Here is a 17,417-nt window from a genome sequence, read left to right as displayed (position 1 = left end):
ATGTCCAGCAAGGGGAACAGGCTCAGCTGTGGGTCCCTGACCCAGATGGGAAGACAGGGGTCTTTCCACCCGGGTGGCTGAGTGGGGAGTTTGGCCTTAGCCTGCCTGTCCGAGTTGGGGCTCCTTGTTGAAGCCATCCTGCGGGCCTTCAACAAGTCATCTTACCACTCTCACGTCACCTTCTTCAGCTGGGATAACGAGAGTGACTCGAAACTGAACCAAGGGTTGTTTAAGAGCCTAGCAGACAGTGGGTGAGCAGCAAATGACTTTCCCTTTCCTTTCGAGAGAATCCTGTCAGCTTCTTCACTTTTTATCATTTGTAAGATGCCCCCAAGTTTTTCAAAGAACTTTAACCCTGTTAATTTTAATTACAAAAAATTTCACACATGAAATGATGATAGCTCTCTGGATTCTGCAGTGAACATTTTGGTATATAATCCGCCCTCCAGAGCCATGGATTCTGCATTGGTGTTAGTTAACCAACGCTGACTGAAAACATCCAGAAAAAAACCGTGATTGTTTTGAATGTGTACTAACTTTCTTCTTGTTATTGTTCCTTAAATAAAATGATACTACCACTATTTAGCCAGCATTTATGCTGCACTAGGTACTATGAGTAGTCTAGTGGTGATTTAAAGCATTCTGGAGGATGTATGCAGGGTTATTTCATTTTATAGAAGGCACTTGAGCATCAGTGGGTTTTGGTATCCCCAGGGGTCCTACAACCAGTGTTCCAATGGGGAACAATGGCATTGGGACAATGGCATTTCATCAGTCCATCTTAATTTTCTGATGCATTTAAAAGAGAGTTGAAGCATGCATTTCATTAACTAGGCTCAGTCCAAATCACTTTTGAATATGTAATCACCAATGTCCCAGTTCAGTCCAGGTTAAAAAAACGGCTTGTCCCACACTTGACAGCCAAAGAAAAAACAGGTCCAGGAGGGCCATTCCTGGCATCTGGTCACAAGTGCCTTGGAAATACCACAAAGCTGAGTCCTGTCCAAAAGTTGAAGGTTGCTCCGTCGTTGTCATCAGCCCCAGCCCTGCAGCCCTTTGGCCATTGCACCATAGATATCTGTCCCAGGAGATCCTGGATCTCTCCGCGTCCTGATTCCTTCCTGACCCCTTCCCCAGCCCTGGCCCCCCAGTCCTCAAGCCCCTCCGCCAGGTCCCTAGGAAGCCGCTAGGCCAATGGCCAAAGCAGGTCAACTTCCTGCCCCAGGTGCCGGCGCCCTGCCCCGCCGGCGGGAGCTGGGAGAGGGCGCGGCAGGGGTTAAAGGAGGCGCGGCCGCGGCGGGGGGCAGCCCGCGCTGACTCCGGGAAGGAGGCGGTGCGCGCCGCCGCCGGGAGGGAGCCGGCCCTGCGCCCTCCGCTTGCTCAGTTGCTCCCAACAGTGGCCTTGGGACCAGCTCGGCTCCCCCCGCCCCGCGCCCGCCTGGACACCGCGCTCACTCACCGCCTGCCTTTTGGCAACCAGCTTCTTGCCAGCCAGCTGCCACCCGCCACTGCCCACCGCCCCCGTCCTGCCAGCCCCTCTGCCCAGACCCCACCACACCCAGTGGCGCCTGTGCCAGAAAGGTGAGTGTGTGAGTGTGTGTGTGTGTGTGTGTGTGTGTGTATGTGTGTGTGTGTTTGTGTGTGTGCGCCCGCGCGGGAAGGGGGATGGAGCTGGCCAGCACGCTGGCATGTGGGCAGGGATGCTGTCAAGACCACCAGTCAGGAACTAAACTAGGGAAGGTAGGTCAGCCCCACCCTGCCCATGTCCCTGGGCTAGGCTAGCCCCTGGAGCCCACCTGTCAGCCCGTGTCTTCAGATGGTTCTGGCAGGGATGTCTGGGGTGCGGCTGTCCCTACGTGTGCCGAGAGCGGCCAGTCGGAGGAGTGTTGCTTGCTGGGGAAGTTGCTGCTTGAGACCGAGGCTGGGGAGTGGTGAGGGACAGTTGACCAAGGGGGTGGGCAGGATGTGGGTGCTTCTCTTCTGCTCCCTGCCTGCCTGCCACCGGCTGCACGGGTGGAGGAGCCCAGGAGGGGCACGAGCCTCTTTTCCTCTTCATGCCTTTCCCTGCCATCCCGGGAACTGCTTTGGGGACACTTTTCTCCTCTTTGGGGCTCTCTTTGCTCCCAGAGTGCTGACCAAGGCTGCAGGGAAGGGGTTGGCGGGCTGGAAGAGGGAGAGTGGAAGCTCTTTTCCCCAGCCCCCTCCCCTCTGCATGGGTCCAGTGGGCCTTTGCCCATGGGCATAGCCTGGCATGAGTGCCCCTGCCACCCTCCCCCAGCCAGCAGGCTGACTCCCTCCTCACCCCTCTGGGCAGAAATGGCTAATCCAGGTGGTTAATGAACAGACATGGGCAGCTGCCTTCCACCCCCTCCCCCACCCCTCTTCTGACTGATGCCCTACCCAGCGCCCCTTCCCCAGCTGGAGAAGCCATACAGGGCTAATCTCAGTCCCCTGACCGCCATTCAGGACCAGGGCCAGGACTGCCTGCCCAGATGTTTTTAGACTGGCCTCTAAAGTGTTGAAGAGGACACTGGGAGGGGATGACTGAGAGGGTCAGAGAGAAGCCTGCTGGGCTCTCAGGCTGGGCTCCCAGCAGGGGGTGGGATAGGGCTGGGGGACCGGATGGGTGCTGGCTGGGGAGGAGTCGGACTAGGGAGGGTAGGAAGGCAGCTGTGGGTGAGAATGGGGGGGGGACTAGAAACTAGGCTTCCAGAGTCTTTGGGGACAGGGGCGTCCCTCCTGAAAGCCCCAGCAGCTCCTCTGTTCTGCAGAGCAGAGGTGGAATGGGGGTCCTGGAGGGAGCACTCCTTCCCCTTCCTGAAGCTGCCCAGAGTGGGGTGGGACCATTGTGGCTAAGACTTGGTCTTAAGTCACTCCTACCCTTGCCAGCTGGCGGCCGCTCCTGCCTCCCCCACCCCGGCTCCCCCCACCAGGATCTCAAAGCTTGCTGCAACTGACAGACCTTCTCCCCTGACGCCTCTGGCCAGAGTTGGGCAGGGAAGCCCTAAATAGGATAAGTGTTGGGGATCCCAGCTCCAGTTGACCTGGACTGGGCTCCCGGTGGAGGAGGGGCAGGGAGCTGAGAGGAGTGGGCTGGGGGCTCTTGACTGGACCCTCAGGGCTACCAGAGCTGGGGTGGGAGAGCCAAGACTGATCAGGTACTCAGGATCCTTGAATGGTGGAGTAGGCAGTCCAGGAATCCCCAAACCCTGGCTTTCCTTTGCCATCTCTCTTCCCATACTGCTTCCCTTAGAGCAGGAGCGTAGAGTCCCACTGGGGTGGCAGTGCCCAGGAATTTTAAAGCTGGATTGCTGGTGGTCCCGTGGAGCAGTCTGGGCTGGGTGTGTGCCAGGCAAGGGAAGAAGCTACCGTTCTGGGACTGTCTTCTTGGCACTGATGGACTGTGGCTGAGGCCGTGGCGTTTGGGAGCCCTCAGGGTCTCTTTCTCCTGACACAAGAGCAGGAAGCAAGAAGCAGAATGGATTTTTGTTTGGTTGAAGGAATGGAGGATGGGGGCCCAGAGGTGGAAATCAGGCTTAACGAAGAGCTTCTCTTGACTCTGGGTGGGGGCTGCCTTGTAAGGTAGTGAGTGTCCTGTCTGGGGGCAGTGCAGACAGTGGCTGGACAACAGCTTGGAAGGATTCCTGAGCTGGGATGTGGTCAGAGGCACGACCTTTAAGGTCTCTTGGGATGCTGAGGTCCTGGGATTCTTGGAGTCGGGGAATTCTCTGACACCAGCTTCGGGGATCAGGAAGCATGGCCTCTGGCCTGGGGTGTGGGCATGGACACACAGGGGCCCTCTCTCTGCCAGTACTTAGGGAACAGAGAGACCGAGGTTTCGCCCTTGCACCGTGCCCCTCCCTGGCACCCACCCATCCCTCAGCTGCCCACCAGGTCTGCCTCCAGCTGCTTCCTGCCCAGTTCTGAGGTCTTCCGTCCGATTCAGTGCGCCTTGCCCTGCTCGTTACCTCCTCCAGGGCTGGAGTGGTTCAGCGGATTGTGGGACACAGTGTAGCATGGAGGGGACAGACCTCACCCCAACCCCTGCCAACAGTGTCTGTGGACAGGGGTGAATCCCCTGGCCTGCCTAGAGAGGGTGGGCAAAGGAGTAACGCCAGGATTCCAGGGCAGGCTCGCCGGAGCCTCACCTTCTCCCTCTGTTAATTCTGTGGGGTTGTCAGGACAGCTTGAAGTACTTTGTGCAATAGTGTGTGTGTGTACAACCCAGGGCACTGTTCTCAAGGGCCCCTCCGGAGGGGTGTGGGGGAGGAGCAGGCCACCTCCCACCAGGCCTCTCTCCAAACCTGCTTTCCCGATAGTGGGAAAGCACTCACTGAGTGGAGAGGCGAGGTGTGGGGTGCGGTGGAAGCTGTCCCCAAGTCCAGTGTAGGGAGCTGGGTTCCCACTGTGCAGTGTCCAGGTGGGCTTCCCGGGGTGGGCTTGGGACCCTTCCTGGGTCCATCCTTCCTACCCTGGCCTGCCTTTCTCACGGCCCTGCTCTGTGGATGCTCTCTGATCCCTGTCTCCTGAGGATGAAGGAGCAGGAGTCCCAGGGCCCTCCAGCCAACCTCCCGTCTCCAATTAGGGTAGCTCCTCTCCCGCTACTGGTATCCTCCAAAGAGGAAGGCAAGTCTCTTTGACCCCAGAAAGGGACACTGAGGCCCAGTTGGGGGATCTGTTTGGGGGTGGAGGACAGAGAAGACGGGAAGCTCTCCCCATTCCTGGGACCTGAAGAAAGCAAATCAGAAGGGTGACTGTGGGTGAGGGAGAAGGTGGTTTTTGGAGGCTGGGGAGGGACTGGCCTTTGCTTTGTCCCCAGTGCTGTCCTTTTGTGGCCTCTGGCTTGGTGGCTCCCTGGCCAGCTGACTCTTAGCTCTGCAGAACTGTTAGGCATGCAGAGTGTGGGCCCAAGCCCACTGGAACGGGAGCGGGGGTGCTGGGCTGCCAGCCCTGCAGCAGTGCCCACCTCCCTGGGTGCCCCTGTCCCTTTGCAAGGTCACGCCCAGCCCTCACCACTGTCCTTCTCTCAAACTGCCTGAAGCACTTTCCCACTTTGAAGGAAGGACCGTGGAAGGCTGAAGACCCTCAGCATAGCTGGGCCCTGGGCCTGCCTGTCCTCTGGCTGGTGACCTTGGCCACCCTCCTACTCGCCCCCTCTTTGGTTTCCCTGGGGGAGGGTGCCTGGGTTCCGTGGTTGGAGTGATGGGGGGGTAGGTGTGCTGGGGCGTTTCTGTGCTACCTCCTTTGGGGATCCTGCCTTTTAGGGCTGCAATCCTGGAGCTCCGGCCTGGGTGTGGGAGGCAGGAGGGACCGGCCCACAAGGGGGGCGCTGGGAGCTGATGGAGGTGGGGGATGAGGGCCACAGGAGTGCCTGGGTGGACTCTTCACCTTTGCCCAACGAGGGTCCCTTCCTGGGTCCAGCTCCCCCAGGACCCTTCAGCTCCCTGGGATCCTCGGAGTGTCCTGTGTACTCACTTGCCAGATGATTGCTGGCTCCTTGCGGGCAGGCCAGTACCTTTGCTGTACCCAGCAGTGCTGCTGAACTAGGCCAGAGGACTGAGGTCTGGGACAGGTCCGTGGAGGACCTGGAAGCAGGGCTGTGTTCGTGGGCACAAGGCTGAGAGCGCCTGTCCCCAGCCAGCCGGCGGGGGCCCAACTCATGACAAGTCCATTCACTGGTTGTGTGGTCTTGGCAAGTGACTGAACCCCTCCCTGCCTCCGCCCCCTGCCACGGGAGCCTCACTCCTTACTGGGAAGTGGGGTAACGGTAGTTCCTGCTTCATGGCGTGGCGTTAGTGTATCGAAGGCACTTTGAACAGTGCCCGGTCAATGGGAGGAACTATTATTGTAAGTGGTGGTGGGCTTGGAGCCCACCTCTGTGGGCCCTTTTCTCTTGCATCCTGGTTGTTTCTTCCCTGAGGCAGGGAGAGTTTGGGGACTGAAGAGTGGAGTAGAGAGTGGCATGGCTTTCCCAGAAGGGGTCCTAGAATCAACCCAGAGCAGAGTCTTTCTTTCCTGTACGATGCTCCCTCTCTCTGCAACTAGGGGGCAGGCAGGGAGATGAGGGGACCTCTGGGGCCCTTGTTTCCCCAGGGAGCCCATGCAGATCTGTGTTTAAGGAGGACTCTGAGAAAGCTGCCACATTATTATAAACCAGCCCTGCTGGGGGCCCAACTCACCCCTTCACGGGGGTCACTGAATTGGAGGCTCGCAGACCCCAGGCAGGCTAGTCTTGACCGTGGGCTACACCCATAGGGGTGGCATCTACAGTTTTTTTTTTTTGTTTGTTTGTTTTTTTGTTTTTTTTGGTACCAGGGATTGAACTCAGGGGCGCTTGACCTCTGAGCCACATCCCCAGCCCTATTTTGTATTTTGTTTAGAGACAGGGTCTCACTGAGTTGCTCAGTGCCTCGTCATTGCTGAGGCTGGCTTTGAACCCACAATCTTCCTGTCTCAGCCTCCAGAGCCGCTGGAATCATAGGTGTGTGCCCCACTAAGGGTGGCATCTACATTTTAAAGTAGGACCCTGAACAGCTGCTGCCAGTTGTATCTTAAACCCTCCCTGAAATCTAACCTGTGGTCCTCATGCTGCAACTTCAGTTCAGTTCCTTCCTCCTGAGTGCCCCATGAGCCGAGAGCTTTAAGCGGGCAGGGTAGGGCCTGTCTACACTCCCTCTCTCTCCCAGGCCTCTTCCCCTCTGGGGTCCTCGCTTTCCAGTGCCCCTGACATTCTTCATTAGCAGGGGTCAGCCCTCAAGCCCTGCCAAGCTATGCTCTCCGCCCAGCCTGAGTCCCACCCAGGGAGGCCTGGGTTGCTCTGGGTCGGGGGTGAGCTCCATTTCCGGATCCCTGGCCCGCCCAGTTGCAGCTGTAAAAAGCGTTAAGTTTTTTGTTTTTTGTTTTTTTGGAAAGAATGGGCTTAGGTTGATGATGATGACAGCTGGGAGCCCTCCCGGCCCTCCCCTCCTCAGGCCTGCTCACCTCTGCCCCGTTTCTAGGCCATGGCTCATCTAGAGGCGGGTCTTACCTTCGACCCTTGGCCTCTACCAGACCTGGGCAGTCAGCTGGTCTGCAGCCACCCTTTAGGGGAAGTCTGGGTTTAGACTCGGGTTTGGTGTTGGGGTCAGGGATGGGGTGTGGCCGGGGGCTTCAAGGGACGTGCAAGAGAGAGTCTCCACCCTGGGGGGTCCCTGGGTGGGAGAGCAGTGTACGCCGGGACGCTGTCCAGTCCAGTGCTCGCCCCGTCCTTTTGAGTGAGTCCCTTCCCTCGCTCGGCCTCAGTGCCCTGACCTGTGAGACAGGGCTGGAGAGGTGTGGACTGGACGACTCTGACAACATGTCCCCGCAGGGCCCTCCCCTGGTCCCAGGCTGTGGAACTTCACCTTGGATTGACCTTGCCTCCCTCCAGGCCCTGCCCCCACCTCTGGCAGTCGCTGGCAGGAAGTCCTGCTGATTAGGGCCCTAATCACCGGCTGAGACTCCCAGAAAAGGCAGAGCTGGTCGAGCCAGGAAGGGGGGCGGAGGTGGGGCGTTGGGCTGTGCCCGGGGGGCAGTTGAGGCTGCTGGGATTGTGCTGGAAGAAGCTGGTGGTCCCAGGGTTCTGCTCCTTGGGTCGGGGCAGGCCTGTGTGCCCCCCATGGAGCGGCAGCTGAGGCCAGCTGGCCTCCTGACTGTCCATGTTAAAGCCTTTTAGGGCATCTTCCCTGTGCCAGGCAAGGTGCCAGGTATGGGACTGGAAAGGCCAGGGCCAAGCGGTCTGTTGGGAGACAAAGGGAAGTAGACGGAGTGTTTCTGCAGCGCGGTGGGAATCCGTTGGCTTGAGCGGGTGGGGTGGAGGAAGCTTGGGGGAAGCGCCCCTTGGGATGGGGTTTGAAGACGGAGAAGAGCTCTGCAGGGCATAAAGGACAAGGCGTCTTCAGGTACAGGGGAGAGGTGCACGGGGGCACGGTGACTGTAGACCGGTGTTGGAGCTGGACAACTCGGGTCCCTCCCAGCTCTGCTGCTGGCTCTCTGTGTGACATTGGCCTGAACCTTAGTGTCTGCATCTGGAAATTGGGGTTAATATCCCACCTTCCTAGCGCTATGAGGGAATCCCAGAGAGATGCTGTTTGCAAAGCATGCAGTGCAGTGAGCGGTGGTTTCAAAATGAGGAGTCTGAGCAAGAGTGGCTTTGGGGTGAACCTGGGGTGTCATGGGGGTGGGCCAGATTGGAGGGGAGCAGCAGCAAGAATGCCAAGAATGCCGAATGCCAGGAGGTTTAGATTTAGGAAGGGGGTTGGGCAGGGGGCCCTGGGGACAGGCCATCAGTCAGGACTTGGGTCCCTGGAGTCCTGGGTCCAAATTCCTTAGCTCTGGGGCTGTGATATCCTCTCCCATGGATGTCACTTCATTTCCCTGGCTTTCTTCCTACGTGCCACCTCCCCTTTTGGATGGAGAGGCCAAGGAGGTGACAAACTCTTCTTCCCGGGAGATCCCTCAGGCCAGCCTGAGAGCCTGAGATGCAGCAGGCAGGAGTGAGGGTAGACCACAGGCGGCTCACATTTCGAAGGTATCTGTCTGGTCTGGTCCGGCCCACAGGAGGCACACTGTTGAATAAATGAGTGAATGAACAGGGGCGCCCCCTAGTTAGGATGTCTTGGAGGCAGCAGTGCCCCACCTAACCGCAAGTGACCTTGGTGAGTATGGGGACAGAGGCTGACTGTCTCGAGCCAGGAGGGATGTTGAGTGTCTCAAAAGCCAGGTACCAGCATGTCACAGGTGCTCGGTGACTGCTCTAAGGAGGAGGAACTTTGGGAACCTTCACTGGAGCAACAGCCTGTCCAGGAGGCAGTGCGGTGGGGTCCAGCCCACAGACTGCAGCCGCTGTCTGGGTTTGGATCCTGATTCTGCCTCTGCAGGCTGTGTGACCGTGTTACTCAACCAGACAGTGGCTGTCTTCACTCATCTGTGAAACGTAGGAAATGGGGTCTAGCCTGGGCCATGCAGTGTGACCCTTGGTCATTGTTATTACTACTATTGGTGCCGGGGAGAGTGGGGCACAGGGCAGGGGCTTCTTGCCCCTGTGAGTGTAGCTGTCCAGAGAGGGACGGAGAGTACTGGAGACAGACACGGTTCCAGGGAGGCTCAGGAAGAACTCCCAGTGCCTGAGAGGTACCTCTGCCACCACGGGTGGCCACAGCTGAGCTGGGCTGTGCTGGGCACTGAGCATGGGAGCAGAGGCATCAGCCAGCCTGGATTCCAGACTGGGTCCCTGGGCGAGCAGGGGCGAGGAGTGGGGTTGAGGGAGGAGAGGTGAGCTGGGAGGGGGTTCGGACTCTCCTGAAGTCCCCAGTGGTCTGCCAGGGATTTCTTCTCTCTTCCTTTGCCACAGGGCCTTGTCTCTTGGCTCCAGAGTCTCTGAAGTCCTGGGTTCACCCTTTGCAACTTGCGCAGCCTCTTTTGTGTCTGTGCTGCGAGCCCGACCCCTCTAAAGAGTTAGAACCGATTCATCCCCGCAGCCGCTGGCTGGCTGCGTCCCCCGCCCCCCATCCCCCTTCCAACTGCCTTCCTTCATGTCCCCAGCTGCTCTGCCCAGGATGAGTGAGAACAGATTTTGGGAGCCTGCTCCAACCGAGGGAGGGGAGGGGTCTGCATAGTGTAATGGAAGGACCCAGGCCAGGGAGTCAGGTAGCCCACTGGTCCCCCTTTGTACTGTGTGACTTTGGGCAGATGAATTCTCTTTTCTGGACTTTAGTGTCCTCCCTGGTGGCGTGGGAGGCTGGAGTTAGGAGAGTTCTTTCTTTCTTTTCAGCTGTGTTGAAATTTTGCCAGTTGATGGATCTTTCTGGACAGAGGCCCATGCTCTTGGGGCCTTTGGAAGAGCTGTGTGGAGGTAGGGTCCTAAGGGCCATCAGGATCTGCTGGGACTCTGACTGGGACGCTCCCTCCCAGCCCTTCGCCCAGTTGCTGCGTCTCCAGGCAGCCAGCTCTGCTTCTGGGAACTGAGCAGAGGCCACAGCTGTGAGGGCGCGCCGGCCAGAATCTCATCTGCACCCATGACTCAGGTGGGATGTGCTGGCGGGTTGAGCCCTTGGCCACTCTCAGGGAACCGAGTGGGAGGAAGGCATGTGCTGAGGGTGCAGAGGCTCTGCGAGTAGCTGTGAGCAACGGCTCGGTGTCTCGACCGCAGAGGCGGCCCCTGGACTGCACAGTGCTCTCTGGGGCTCCGGAATGCTCCCCAGAGGCCCAGCCACTGGATCACTGCAGCCTAGGCTCCCTGGTCCCTGTCGTCCTTAGGGGCTGAGGGTCCTGGCTGGCAGGGGTGACTTGTCTCTGCCCCTCTTCCCCTTCCTCTCTGTCCCTCTTCTACAATCTGCTGTCACATCCGCTAGGCCCTTGATTTTTTAAGCATCCAGGTGACTTACCTGAAGGGGCTGAGGATTTGCAGTCTGGTTGTCCAGCATTTGAGACTAGCTCAACCACTCTTAGCTGTGTGACTTTGACCCCTTTGTTTTTCTTTGTTGAATTTCAGCGGCCTCGTTTGGCAAAAGGGGTAGACTTGTGGCACCCCTCACTGGGAGGGACTATGTGTCCAAAGCACACGGACTCTGAATGTGTTCAGATCCTATGCATGTCCCACAGCCCCAAACTGTTTTGTCCTTGCTTACTACCTCCATCTCTGAAATTCCTGTTCTCCATGCTTCTGTCCTATAACTTCCAGCTTGTTTATTCTCTTCTCAGCTCCACCCTGTTTGTGCACCTGTTCATCCTTTCCTGACACCTCCTGCCCAGCGTCCGTCTCTGTGCCTTATCCCTTGCCTCTGCTTCCAGACAGGACTCGGGACAGGCAGGTCCTGTAGTGGGTGGCCAGGTTCCTGCCCACACTTTGAAAGGAACCCAGAAGTCTGGGTGTGCTTGGGGGCCCCCTGAGCTGGTCTCCGCTGTCCCTTGCCCAGTTGTTCACAGCTGCTGCTTTCCAGGTCTGGCTTCCTGAGTCCCCTGTGCTCCGCAGGCCGCTCCTGCCGGTGGCTGCGTTGACAGTGCTGGTGTGTCCCAGCTGCACAGCTTTGCTGGGGGTGGGGCTGGAGTGCCAGGGCGTGACTTTGCAGCTGGCAAAGTGGTCTGGCGTGTGTGCTGTGTGCCCCAGGGTGTCGTGAGCTGTGTGTCTACGTGGCTGTGGCCGCCGTGTCTCCGGGTCAGCGAGTCTCTATCTGATGGGAGCTTTCTCGAGTCCATTTGAACTGCCTGTGTTTTCTGAGCTGGAGAAAGCAGGCTTCCGCGCCCTCCTGCCCTGCGCTCCAGGCCTGGCTTCAGATGCGTGCATCCCTGAGGTCCTCGGGTAGCAAGGAAACCTCACGGCAGAGTGGATATGCGTCAGATGGAGCCGAACAATGCTGGTGACAGCCAGGCCTCCTCTGGCCTTCTGTGCTGGCCTGGCTTCAAGACTCTGCTGCCAGCTAATTGGGAGTGAGAGGGGCTTCCTGTCATTGGCCACAGATGGACTTAAAGGAGCAACATGGACCTGGGCTGCCCTGCCCCTGGGACCTCCTGCTTCCTGGGCTCCTGGTGCAGCCTCCTCCATCAGCAGATGAGGTTCCAGAACACCAGCCTTCCATGTGCACTAATCGTGTGGGACAATTACGCCAACTCCTGCTGTCCCCACCATCTGTGGGTCAGTTTTCTCCATGGGCGAACTCTCAGATAGCTGAAGCTCATGCCATCGAGGAGTCCGTGGATGTCTTTTGATGGAAGAGGCTGTGTTGTGTAGTATTCCAAGCTTGGTAGATGAGAACCACTCTTTAAAAAAAAAAAAAAAAAAAAAAATATATATATATATATATATATATACATAAAACTATATAAATATATATATATAAATATATTAAAAATATATAGTTCTTTTTAGTTATATATGACAGTGGGATGTATTTTGGAATACAAGGAATATAACTCCCCATTCTTGTGGTTGTACATAATGTGGAGTTACATATATGAACACAGGAAAGTGATGTCCAATTCATTCTACTGTCTTTCTTATTCCTATCCCTCCTACCTTCCCTTCATTCCCCTTTGTCCAATCCCATGAACTTCTACCCCCCGCCTCCCCCAGCTTATGGTGAGTCAGCATTCCGAATATCAGAGAGAACATTCAGCCTTTGGTTTTTGGCGATTGGTTTATTTCACTTAGCAAGATAGTCTCCAGTTCCATCCATTTACTGGCAAATGCCATAATTTCATTCTTATTTACGGCTGGGTAATATTCCATGGTGCATATATACCACAGTTTCTTTATCCATTCATCTGTTGAAGGGCACCTAGGTTGATTCCATAGTCTAGCTATTGTGAACTGAGCTGTTATAAACATTGATGTGGCTGCGTCACTGGAGTATGCTGATTTTAAGTCCTTTGGGTACATGCCAAGGAGTGGGATGGCTGGGTCAAATGATGGCTCCATTCCAGGTTTTCTGAGGACTCTCCATACTGCTTCCCAGAGTGGCTGCACCAATTTGCAGTCCCGCCAACAACAACGTTTGAGTGAGCCTTTTTCTGAGACGAGAATCTCAAAATCCGCCTCCCTCCTTGCATTCTGCTATTGTGTATCAGTTTCTTCATAAAATGGGGATGGGAATGGAACTTAGGTGAGGAGGTTGAGGTGAGGGTTAAGTGACTTCAGATGCACCTGGTAAGCTCCGGACAGTTCACTGCCCCGTAGGCGAAGGGACTGGGGAGCAGGAACTACACTGGGCTGGAATGGAAGAGGCAGAAGTCTTGCCAGGCCTGCAGTAAGTGCTGGACATTTTCCCTGATGGGATCTCAGGTCTGCATGGCTCCTCTGGCCAGACTGGTATTTGAGCTCGTGCCTGCCTCCCAGTCCAGCCAGCCTCTTGCCTTTAGCGGGAAACCCAGAGCCTCTTGGTGTGTTCGGGGATTTGGAAATGAGCATCCACTTGTAGAACTGAGCCTGCTCCCCTGTGCCAGGTTTGGGTTTTGTGCTAACCTGTCGGAGTCAGATCATGAGACAAAACGAGGCTGGGAGGATCCAGGGAACATAAAGGCCACAGACAGGAATTGAGGATGTGGAATTTTCTCATGAGTAATATGTAGTTGGGCTTGTTTTATACCCTGTTCCTCCTTTTGGTGGGTTTTAAATTTTTAAAGAGAGGTAGATAGACATCAGGAAGGACTTTCTGATTGTTAGCCCCTGTTGGGCACTGGTATAAGTAGTTTGGGAAGCCCAAAGAATAAACAAAATCTAAGGCATTTCTTTAAATGTAGGATGTCTTTTTTTTTTCTTTTTCATTTTAATGTTTCTGAAATTGGAACAATGGGAACATACCTCACAACCGATGTGTGCAAATCATTCGGGCAGGGCTTTTCCTTCCCAAAAGTTGTGATCCCATGGGGTGTGGTGGTGCACGCCCGTAATTTCAGCAGCTCCAGAGGCTGAGGCAGGAGGATCACGATTTCAAAGCTAGCCTTGCAATTTAGGGAGGCCCTAAGCAACTTAGGGAGACCCTGTCTTGCATAAAACAAAATAAATAAAATAAAAAGGCCTGGGGACGTGGCTTGGTGGTTGAGCACCACTGGGTTTGATCCCTAGTTTAAAATTAAAAAAAAAGAAAGAAAGAAAGAAAAGAAAAATAGTTGTGATCCTACTGGTGGTGCCCCATGGGATCAAAGGCATCCTCAGAGCCAACAGGGCCTTAAACGTGCAGTTTGCAAGGACCCCTGCAGGCGGGGAAGAGGAGGCTCTTGAGCCACTGTCCCGGCCAGGCCCCCGCCTGGGGATGGGATTGGGCTTCTGCTGGGCCGGCTCAGTCCCCTCCTCTCCCGCTGCCTCCCCCACCCGCCCCTCCCGCGCTCCCAGTGGCTGCTGGCGCTGGTGGGGCCTCGCCCTTCCTGGGACCTCTGGCTCCCTGGGTTTTCCCATTGCTCCTCGGCTTTTTCCCATGCACCCTTCCTGCCTCACTCGTCCAGCACAGCTTAAGGTTAAGACTTTTGTCCCTTCAAGTTCTCATCGAGGGACAGAAAGCCTCAGTGGGGGCGGGGAGCCTCCCTCTGGGTATAATTTTGGGAAAAACAGAGGGACTCGGGTCCTGGTGAAATAACAGCCCCCTCCTGCCTCCGTCCCAGCTCCGGCTGTGTCACCATGCTCTGTTTACATGCCTGCCTCCTGGGCAGGGCCCTCCTCCTGGGCCTCCCTGGCCGGGTGCGGGTGCGGGCCTGGGGCTGTGGCGTGCCCGCGGGCCTTGCTTCCGTGCCTGTCACCTCCTTCTGGCCCCAGTTCCTCCAGAACCTTGACCACAGACCACAGCCCTTTCCTGGACCAGCTTCTTCTAGGAACTTCCTAGAAGCTGCCTGCTCTGCGCCTTGGGCTGTGCCGCCAGCCGCCTCTTCAGAACAAACGCCTGGCCGAGGGAGGGGTGGGGTTTTCCTCCTCTCTGGACCTCGAGGCCGACATTCCAAGCGGCCTGTTCAGCAGCCTCCACTCTCTCACGGAGGCCTCCGGAGGGTCCCACTTCCTGCCCACCCTGCCCCACCATCTTGCTGCGTCCCCTTTAAGCGGCTGTCCACTCTGCTCCAGCTCAGACCTCTTCTCACTCCAGTGGCCACCTCCTCCAGGCTGGACTCAAGGCCTCTGGTTCCGCCCTCCCCAACCCCTCACTAGCTGCGGGCGTTGGGTCACTTTGGGGCCCTGCTGGTCACGCTCAGCAGGCACAAGCGGCTCCTCAGCTCCACCTTCCCCACTTTGCCATGTGCCCCCCACCCAGCCACCTGGGTTCCTTAGTGTCCCCTCCCTTGACCTCCCTCCTACCTATCACAGAGGCCAGGCTCCCTTTGGCCCCTGATCAGGCCAGGCCCTGTGGCCCTGGGGCGAGCCAAGGCCTTGAGTGTGGCCAGAGCAGAACTCTGGTTCCATCTCCAGTATTTACTGGCCGTGTGAGCTCAGGCCCAGGATGGGACTTCTCCGGCCTCATTTCCTCATCTGTAAAATGGACTGATAACTTCTACCCCAGAGAGGGCGGCAGGGGAGGAGAGTGGGGCTTGAACATGGAGCAAAGGCTCTGAGGAGGAGAGGAGGCAGCCAGGTCCGAAGGGCCATGACGACCATATTAGGCATATGGACTTCTCCCCTGGAGCCCGGCACCCTGCAAGGCCTTCAGGGGGAGGATACGAGCTGGGTGTGCATTTTAGATACAGCGGCCTGGCGGCCAGGTGGAGGACAGAGTGAGGGCCAGGAGGCCTGAGGGGGCCGGCTGATGCAGGCACCAGGGTGGTGGCTCAGAGAAATACTTAGGAGGAGGACTTGTCCAGGCGTGGTGGAGGGGAGGGAGGCGTGGAGGGGGACACTCTGGTCTCTGGCTTGAGCAACTCGGGTGGCCTGGAGGTGGGCAGGTGGGGTGATTGTCCATGCTTAGCCGAGCCCAGGAGATGGCTGAAGGTGGGCACCACAGTGAGCCCAGGATACTGCCCAGCGCCAAGCCCTGGGCCCAGCTGGCGGCCGCTGGTGCTTTCCGTGGCCCGTGGGTCCTGCCCTTGACTTCTGGCTGGTGCAGAGCCGCTCTGACGCCCTGGCTTGCCCTTTTCTGTTGTTTATTTTTGGTGCCAGAGATGTAACTCAGGGTCGCTTAGCCACGGAGCTTCTTCCCCAGCCCATTGTATTTCTTTATTTTTTATTTTGAGAGAGGGTCTCACTAAGTTGCTTAGGACCTTGCTAAGTTGCTGACATGGGCCTTGAACTTGCGATCCTCCTGCTTCAGCCTCCCGAGCCGCTGGGGTTACAGGCGTGTGCCACTGCCCAACTGTCTTGCTTGAGTCCAGGGTCAGCTCCCGGTAGGTGCCCAGAGCTCCTCAGAGCCTCCTGCTCTCCAGCATTTGCCCACGAGTCTGGCCTAGGGCACGACCTCTCACCTCTCCAGCCACCGGGGCATGCACTGGTTTTGGCGTGGCTAGGAATGGCCCCTTCACTGGATTCTTGGGGTCTGCAGGGCAGATTCGGAGCCGCTCTGCCTCCAGGGTGGATTGGTGAGGGGCCATCCTGCCGTCTGCCCGGCTGGCTCTGGGCCCAGCCTCAGGCATGGAGAGCGCTGGTCCCATAGTTGGGTCTGCCAGTTCCACCCGCCCACTCCTTTGCTGTTCTCAGACCTCCTGACTGACGGCTCCTCTGAACACCGCATTCCACAGGCTCCTGAAGGGCGGCCACACCCAGCTGTCCCCTTCTTCATCCAGTCAGGCCGTTTGGAGCTGCTGTGTGTGGGTGTGGTGAGGGGTGACGGGGTGTGTGCCTGGGGAGGAGCTTCCCTGCCTGGAGGGTCTGGCTCAGGGCTGGTGGTGGGCAGGGCAGCCAGTGAGTGGGCCTTGAGAAGAAGATCCTGAGGCCAGAGAGGACCTGGGGAGACGTGGAGGGCTGCTGGTGCTTTGGCAGCAGGTCGATTGGGTCAGTGGTCCAGCAGGAGGGTCTTGGAGAGGGGACCCTGGGGGCCCTGGGGGCGGTGTCCTCTGGGATCCCCTATATCTTGTCTACCCCAGGTTCTGAGTCCCTTTACAGAAAGGGCCAGGTCCCTCCATGTCCCCGCTGGCTCTCTGGCTCTGGAGGGGGACTTGGGGCAGGGACATGCCCCCTGGCTTGAGGTGTCCCTGGGAACAGGCCCCTTCTTGCCTCCAGGACCTCGATCCGCTTCCTTTCCTGGTCCTCGCAGAACTCTATATAAGGGAAGGAAACAGCCTTGCAGGCCCGGGAGCCCCGAGAGGCGGGAACAGGCCCTGGTGAGGGCACAGGCCTGGAGGAAGTGGGTCCAGGACAGGGCCTGCCGAAGGACCCTCCTGCCCAGGGCAGAGGCTGGGCTGGGAGGCTGGTGGAGCCCCCGCCCTTCCATCAGGCCTTGCTGCCCCCTCTGCCCACCGACCGTCATCTTGGCATCGAGAGGCTCCCTATCTGCTGAGCACCCTCAGTCCCCTAGGGCACTTGCTTCCCACCCGACTTCGGGCCAGCAGCCGGTCATTCTGCTGGATCCTAGGGGCTGCTTGGCCTCTCCGGGGGCTCATGAACTGCAGCCTGCGTGCCGAGGTGCTGGGCTGCACACCATGCGGCTCGCCTGGCTGTCCTCAGTGGTGGCCTTGGAGACTGGCCTCTCATGGTCACCATCCAGATTATCCACGACTGGTCTCAGAAGCTGGCTGCCACCTGGCCACAGGCTCCCTGGGCAGGCCCGGAGGATAAACAGCAGGCAGAGTAGTGGCACCAGGGCCTGCCCAGCCTCAGGGGCAGAAGATGTGGAGGCTGGGTGGAGGCTCCAGGGTAGTATGTTGGAGACGAGGCCCTGAGTTTCGGGGTGCTGGGCTTCTGCCTTCCTCCTCCGCCTCCTCCCTCTTGCCTTCCTGCTATGAGTGTTTGCTGTCACCCTGTGGCCTGAACTCCCTGCCCTTCACCTCCCCAC

At 57.7% G+C, this 17,417-nt stretch overlaps 1 protein-coding gene across 13 annotated transcripts in view; it reads left to right on the top strand.

The window, feature by feature from the left end:
• Tns1 (tensin 1) overlaps positions 1-17,417 on the top strand; it is a 184,730-nt gene that overhangs the window by 53,181 nt on the left and 114,132 nt on the right. Inside the window, exon 1 of one of the 13 annotated variants that reach the window (XM_047544733.1) lies at positions 1,365-1,581. The exons of 11 other annotated variants lie outside the window; for them this stretch is intronic. The gene's annotated coding sequence lies outside the window, so the exon portion shown is untranslated. Of the gene's footprint in view, positions 1-1,364; positions 1,582-7,834; positions 7,920-17,417 lie in introns of those variants that run through there. One more of the 13 variants, XM_047544734.1, reaches the window with a different exon arrangement.

The sequence above is a fragment of the Sciurus carolinensis genome, chromosome 3, assembly GCF_902686445.1.
Source record: "Sciurus carolinensis chromosome 3, mSciCar1.2, whole genome shotgun sequence".
NCBI lineage: Eukaryota > Metazoa > Chordata > Mammalia > Rodentia > Sciuridae > Sciurus > Sciurus carolinensis.
The sequence above is the reverse complement of the archived record's forward strand: the minus strand, read 5'-3'. Positions and strand labels throughout refer to the sequence as shown.